This window comes from Lithobates pipiens, unplaced genomic scaffold (assembly GCF_037356315.1).
Source record: "Lithobates pipiens isolate NorthernLeopardFrog02 unplaced genomic scaffold, aLitPip1_a1.2 Scaffold_19, whole genome shotgun sequence".
Classification (NCBI taxonomy): Eukaryota; Metazoa; Chordata; class Amphibia; order Anura; family Ranidae; genus Lithobates; species Lithobates pipiens.
This window is the reverse complement of record NW_027507764.1, coordinates 291,599,704-291,606,217: the sequence shown is the minus strand read 5'-3', so window position 1 is coordinate 291,606,217 and position 6,514 is coordinate 291,599,704.

The following is a 6,514-nucleotide window of genomic DNA, read 5'->3' as shown; positions in this document are numbered from 1 at the left end:
ATTGCTTTAAAATGGTTCAGATTTAAATTCAAAATTCAAATTGGTTTATATTTAAAGAATACAGTGCACGCACTTTACGGGCCTATACACCCTTGCCTGATTCTCTGTGGTAAGACATATGATTTTTTTTTTTTCGCATGAAAATATATTTTGAGTAGAAATCCTATTTTCCTGTTGGTGACCAAAGAAAGCCTAATTTTTGGATTCCTTAAAGCCCAAAAACATTTCCTTTATTTTTTTAATAGGTAAGAGAAAGAGTATTTTTGTATGTAATATATTTTTATTTAATCTCAGAAGATATTTAAGTCAACGGGCCAACACATTTAAATAGGAGTTGAGTCCCCCCTCATCAGGGCTAAAGAGAATCTCAACATTGTATATGAAAAAATGCAAAACAAACAATGAAAATATAACCATATTGTCTAATTTTCTACCATTACTCTGGGGTGGGCGTTTTCAGGCACAGGGGGTGGAGATAGCTCCAGGCCATCTTTTCCTCACTTTCACACCTTAAATGTCCCCCCTCTCCCTACAGCCCCCTATTTTTTCTCTTCTATTTTGAATACCTTATATCTGCACTCCCACTTTGTTTCAATCTGGTACGCATTCAAGTAGTTCTTATTTGCAACACTTTTACTGTATAGTGCTATTGTTGTGATAAATTAATAAGAATATAACACCATATCAGTTCCCCGGAGCCTCCTCCTTTAGAGGTCTTCTCTATGATCCTTCTCCCCACAAGGCTACTTAAATGTAAAACCGAAGACACAGTGATATCTGAAATTTATTTTTTTAACAACAATAATTTTTATTGGTTTCAATTGGAGTCATACAGTATTCAATGAACATGCTTGTTAATAAATACATAAGCCAAGTATATCGAATATACAGTCAATGTGGCAGTCATTGTGTAGTGTTAAACATATACCAGGAAACATAAGTGAAACATAAAAAGATCCTGAGATAGCACATAAGGGGGGTTGGAGGTGTACTCTGGAAGCACAAAAGTAGAGTCAATATTTTCCAGTAAAGGTTTTATATGGTGAGGTTATCAGAAAATAGAAGTTCCCAAGGAAGGCAGGTACGGTGAATTAATTACTCTGTGTTGGTTATGTAGCATGTCTATTTAGGGATGTGTAGATGTATACCATGAGGACCAGGTGGACCATTTTGATTTCATTTTGCCATAGTTTCCTTGGGTTGCGGCAAACATCACTTCATAAGTTGCATGGGTGTTAACTGTCTCTATTATTTCCTTGAAATTCGGGGGAGTAGTGTTCATCCAGTGTCGTAAAATCACTAGTCTAGTGCCTAGGAGGATGTGAGTAATTACTGTTCTGACCCCTGATGGTATGTTTTCTATGCCAAGTGATAAGAGTGCCAAGGGTGCATTTGGTGTGACAGGAGTCCCAACTAATGTAGAAATAAGGGTGAAAATTTCAGCCCAAAGTCGGTGAAGCCCCGGGCAATCCCACAGGACATGATACAATGTGCCTACATTGGCGCATTTCCTCCAGCACATAGGAGAATTTTGGGGGTTAAATTTGGACAATCTTTGCGGGGTTAGATACCACCTTAGGGTTATCTTATGGGTGACTTCCCACAAATTGGCACTTTTGGTCTCATTAAGGTTGGTTTGTAAGGCTTTCCGCTATTGGTCTTCAGTATACCCCGTGTCTAGGGCCTGCTCCCATGCCCTGATATTGTTAGATTTTTGAAATGTGGTTTTAGAGTGGATAAGGGAGTAGAATAGTGATATCCCTTTGATGTTAGTGGTCACATTTGTAAGGTAAATTGTTACCCTCCAAGGCAGTGAAATGTCGTGAATGGGGGTTTTGTGGAGTAAATGGGTTATCTGGAGGTATCTGTAATAGTCACTATCCTCTAAGTTGTATTCCAACTGGAGCAACTTAAAGGTTTTAGGAGAGGGCCCTATCCTCAGGTCAGTCACTGTGCGTATGCTTTTGGTCGACCAATGTGATATGTTTAAGTCTGGTAAGAGGAGTGATAAACTAGCAAGTGGAAGGTGCATTGTTTTTAGGGGACAGTCTAAAAATTCCAGAGACACAAAAGTGTTCCAGGTATGGAGAGTGGCTCCGGTAGTAGGTGAAAGGTGTAATGGGGCCCGTGTGGAGTATTTGCTGGTAAGAATTAGGTCCACCAAGCTATGTCCTGAGATTTGTGATTGTTCTAGTTCCAACTATCTGGGGCCCTGCGAGTGTGAAAACCATGTCCTGGTTTGTGCAAGGATAGTGGCCAAATAATAATCTTTTAATAGCACATGCCCTATACCTCCTGCAGTCTTGGCTTTTTTTTATTTTTTTATTGTTTATTTATAGCAGGAAATGGGTCCACATAGACCAACAGGTTACATACTTTCCACATATCCTACAGAGAGAAAGGCAGTACAGGTAATACATCATCAAATCTCTGCTAGCCTTATCCTCAAGAGTAAAAATAAAAAACATCAGCATGTGGAGTTGTGAATTCTCGTCGTCCCGTGGCCTCACTTCCCAGTTTCTTTTTAACTAACTTAGTATCTACATTGGTACCACCTCCAATATATGGAGGGGGAGGTGAAGCATAGGAGTAGGAATGACAAATGGGAAAAGAGAAAAAAAGGGGGGGGGGGTGAATCAGGTATAGGGGGTAAAGGGAGAGGGGTGGGGGGGAAGCAAGGTGTGTTACTCGATCATGGAGTGCTCAGATAACCAATCGGAGTTGTAGTTACGGGGCCTCTGTCCATGGCCACCATACTCAACAAATCTTTGTCCCTGCCTGCGGCATTATGTGTCCGTGTCAGATCCTCTCAGGGCCTGGCCCTCAGCCGAGTATATAAACCCATTCCAGCCCTGCCAGCTTTTAGTGAAGGTCTCCTCTCTATTTGTGCTGTGAGGATAAGGTCCTCCATTTTCCTGATGTCCTCCACCTTACGAAGCCAGAGGTCAATGGTCGGTGGAAGGGGCGATTTCCACTGGAGTGATATGCAGGCCTTAGCTGCATCAAGTAGGTGGCGAATCACTGATTTCTTGTAATTCCTGTCAGGGATATCAGAGGCATGTAAGAGAAAGAATGCTGGATCGTCTGTGAGGGGCCGGGCCATGAATTGTTGTACTGTCTCACGTACCACTTTCCAGAAGTGCGTAAGTTTAGGGCAAGACCAGAAAATATGTAGCATGGTCCCTTTGTCAGTATGACATCTCCAACATAGGTCTGATGTATTCAGGTAGAGCTGGTGGAGTAGCGAAAGGGCCCTATACCACCGTGAGAGAATTTTGTAATTTGTTTCTTGGCTCTTGGCACAGATAGAGGATTTATGTGTAAATCGGAGAATACGCTGTCTCTTGGCGTCATTGAACTGGCAAGCTAACTCTTTTTCCCAGTTGAGTAGTCCCGGCGGAATAAAGTCTGCTGAGGGAGCATTTAAAAGGTTGTAGGTCAGTGAAAGTGTATGTGGAAGGGCACCCGCGTCAGTGCATAGCACCTCCAGGGCTGTGAGCGTCTGAGCATCTTCCTTGGGGGGGTGGGATCGTAGAGAGGAAATGTGTTAGTTTGAGTGTCCTCAGGAAGTCTAGACGGAACGGGCCCATAGGATCTAGGAAATTCGCCATCGTTTTCCAGAGCCCACCAGAACTGAAGTGGGAAGCTTGATGTAGGCCCGCCTCCCCCAGACTCCGAAGACCTCCATCATACAGACCCGGAGTAAATAAGGGGTTGCCTATAATAGGGTAAAGGGGTGAGTTCGAGGAGGTGAGGGACACTTGCAAAATTATTCGAGCGCAGACCCTCGCCGAGTTACCAATCAGTGGGTGACGTTTTATCTCCGCTGGCAGTGCTGGGTAGCACCATGGCGCCCCCCTGAGCGGGATCACACTTTGGGATTGTTCCAGCCTGGCCCATAGCTTGGTTCCCTGATGGCGGCACCAATCTATGAGCCTTCCCAGATGAACAGCCTGATAGTAGGCTTGAATATTTGGTAGGGCTAGTCCGCTGTGCGATTTGGGGAGCACAAGGAGTTTATTGGCGAGTCTACGTCTTTTTTTCACCCAGACAAATTCTGTGAATGCAGATTGTACCCTTTTAAAGAAGGCGGTTGGTATGTGTATGGGTAGGGCCTGCATCAGGTAAAGGATTTTTGGGAGGATAGACATCTTTAAGATGTTGCAACGTCCTATCCAGGAGTGCATGCCCGATTGCCATTGGGTCAGAAGTGATTTTATTTCCAATAGTAATGGTGGGAAGTTAAGCTCGTACAGTTTTGAGAGTGTATGAGGGATGTATGTACCTAGGTACTTCAGGGCTCTGTTTGTCCACTTCAGGTTAAAGCTGGCTTGAAGGTGGCTGAGCTGCGCCACCGTATCCCTATGCCCATCGCCTCTGACTTGGTGAAGTTAATCTTTAAATTCGAGAGCGTCCCATATGCATCAAATTCGGGAGAGATATCACCGGGTTGGAGAGTGAAAACAGCAAGTCGTCAGCGTAGGCTGACACTTTGTATTGGGTATGTTTAACCGGAATACCAGTGATGTTCGGGTTTAATCTAATGTGGCATAGGAATGATTCGAGGGTCAACACGAAAAGGAAGGGTGAGAGCGGGCAGCCCTGTCGCGTCCCGTTTGTAATCCGAAAGGGTTTGGATAGTACCCCATTGGCCCTGACCCTGGCCGACGGTGTTGTGTATATTGAATGGATCCATCGTAACATGTTGTTACCCAGTCCTATATGACGTAGTGTGGCAGACATGAAATCCCAACTCACCCTGTCAAAAGCTTTCTCAGCGTCTGTGCTGAGAAAGATACTCGGCCTGTTTTCCAAGGTGGCAGCATGCAACAGGTTCAGGACTTTGGTGGTGTTGTCCCTAGCCTCCCTGGTGGGGACAAAGCCTACCTGGTCAAGGTGTATCAGGTCGGGGATGTACGACTGCAGCCTCGTAGCTATGATTTTGGTAAAAATCTTAAGATCTGTGTTCAATAGGGAAATTGGACGGTAGCTCCCGCACTGAGACGGGTCCTTGCCTTCTTTAGGGATCACCGCTATATGGGCCTGTAACGTGGCCTCATGGAGCTTGCTCCCCTTAGTAAGATCATTAAAAAGGTGAAGTAGATGATGTCCAAGTGACGGGAGTAGAGTCTTATAATATTGTAGTGTTAGGCCGTCAGGACCCGGGGCCTTCCCACGCTTGGTATTACCTATTGCCAGTTGGATTTCAGACAATGTTATAGGTTCCTCCAAGACGCCCCTCGCCCCCGTCGGCAGGACGGGCATCTTGGAAGAGGCTATGTAATAGGCTATGTGCACTGGGGAGGGACGGGCTGCATCTAGGTTATAGAGATTCTCGTAAAAGGACTTGAATGTATTGGTAATTTGTTGGGGCAGCATCTCTCACGTCCCCGAAGGAGAGAGAACATGAGGTATATACGATGCCGCCCGTTGGGCTTTCAGAGATTGCACGAGTAATCTACCACATTTATTACCTGATTCGTAGATTCTTTTACAGGAGATCTGGAGCGCCGTCTTAGCTTTTAAAGTGGAGGAGATCGGTTATCTGGGTACGTATTGTATCTACTATCCAGCTCACTACCTAAGGGAGTATTCGGTGTCTGTTTGTGTTTTGCTTCTAAAAATTGAAGTTTACTGAGTAACTCGGACAGTTGAGCGGTTCGCTGTTTTTTAAGTCGTGCTCCGTGTTTTATCAGTACCCCGCGAATCACCGCCTTGTGTGCCTCCCAAACTAGGCCTGTATCACAGTCCCCGGTGTTGTTAGTGTGGAAATAATGGGATAGTTCTGTCGTCACGTCCATCAGTACCTCGGCATCCTGGAGGAGGCTCTCATTGAGTCTCCATGGCTTCGTCTGTCTCCTGTAAAAGTCGGTCAAGGCATAGCGTAATGTAACTGGGGCGTGGTCAGACCACGTGATAGACCCGACGGTGGATCTTTTGACTGCCTGAAGTTGGTTGTGTGGCATCAAGAAGTAATCAATGGGGGAGTACCCCTTGTGTGGTCTAGAAAAGAAGGTGTAATCCTGTTCCCCAAGGTGAAAGAGGCGCCACACATCAATCAGCTGTGCGGCATGCAAGGCTGCGTGGGCAGCCTTCCTTACACCACGGGGGACGGAGGACAGCCCTGTAGAGGTGTCCTCTGCGGGTATTAAGGGGATGTTTAGGTCTCCGCTTATGATCAGTTGGCCTTCCATAAAGTTTTGAAGTAAGTTTAAAGTGGTTTGGTACCTAAAAAGAAAGTTCATGTTATTAAAATCAACAGACAGCATACTTACCTAAACGAACCCTGAAAAAAAAAAATATTATTTACTTACCTTTTATTTCTGATGACTTCAGCTGACTTCCTGGTTCTCCTCCCGTGGGAGTAGGCGTGGCTATCGTCCTCGCAATGGTCCCTGGGAAATTACCCAAGAATCCATAGGGGACAATGAAATTCCGAAATCTCGCGAGATTTCGTTAGCACGCCGGTCACGTGACGAGGGCGTGTACGAATTTCCCATTTTTAAAGTGGGCA